This window comes from Jaculus jaculus, chromosome 5 (genome assembly GCF_020740685.1).
Source record: "Jaculus jaculus isolate mJacJac1 chromosome 5, mJacJac1.mat.Y.cur, whole genome shotgun sequence".
Lineage (NCBI taxonomy): Eukaryota > Metazoa > Chordata > Mammalia > Rodentia > Dipodidae > Jaculus > Jaculus jaculus.
This window is the reverse complement of record NC_059106.1, coordinates 125,610,123-125,610,829: the sequence shown is the minus strand read 5'-3', so window position 1 is coordinate 125,610,829 and position 707 is coordinate 125,610,123. Positions and strand designations below refer to the sequence as shown.

At 43.3% G+C, this 707-nt stretch overlaps 1 pseudogene; it reads left to right on the top strand.

Annotated features, from left to right (window-relative positions):
* The first annotated feature begins 216 nt into the window (after nt 1–216).
* On the top strand, nt 217–414 carry LOC123461041 (annotated as a pseudogene).
* Nucleotides 415–707: the final 293 nt, after the last annotated feature.

Here is a 707-nt window from a genome sequence, read left to right as displayed (position 1 = left end):
CAAGTTTAATTCCCCAATACCCATGCAAAGCCAGATGCACAAAGTGACGCATGCAGCTGGAATTATGTTTGCAGAGGCTGGAGGCCCTATCACTCCCACATTCTCTCTCATCTCTGCTTACAAATAAATAAAATACATTTTTTTAAAAAAAAAAATCAGTCATGCTTGCTTTGGCAGCACACATACTAAACTTGGAACAATACAGAGATTATTAACATGGCTCTGTACAAGGATGGCATGCAAATTCATGAAGTGCTCCGTACCCTGAAACCATGAGGAGGAGGTCCAGCGTTCTCTCCTGAGCATGAAGCCAGTTGTTGGTGTTGCTTTGCTGCAACTGACACTTGCCATTGATGATCATTCCTGTTTGTCTTTGGGGGAGCTGGGAGGTGGGGAGAATGCAGTCTGAGTGGAAAAAAAAAATCAAGGGCTGGGCAGATGGCTTGACAGCTAAGGCACCTGTCTACAAAGGTCAAAAGACCCAGGTTCAATTCCCCAGGACCAACGGAAGCCATATGCACAAGGTGGTGCATGCATATGGAGTTCATTTGCTACAGCTGAAGGCCCTGACATGCCTACTCTCTTCCTCCCTCCTTCCCTCTCTCTCTCTCTCTCTCTCTCTCTCAAATGAAAAATACATATGAATAAAGAAATAGATTTTTTTTAAGTTAAGATGTTATGAATAAGCCATATGGAAACCTACTTTA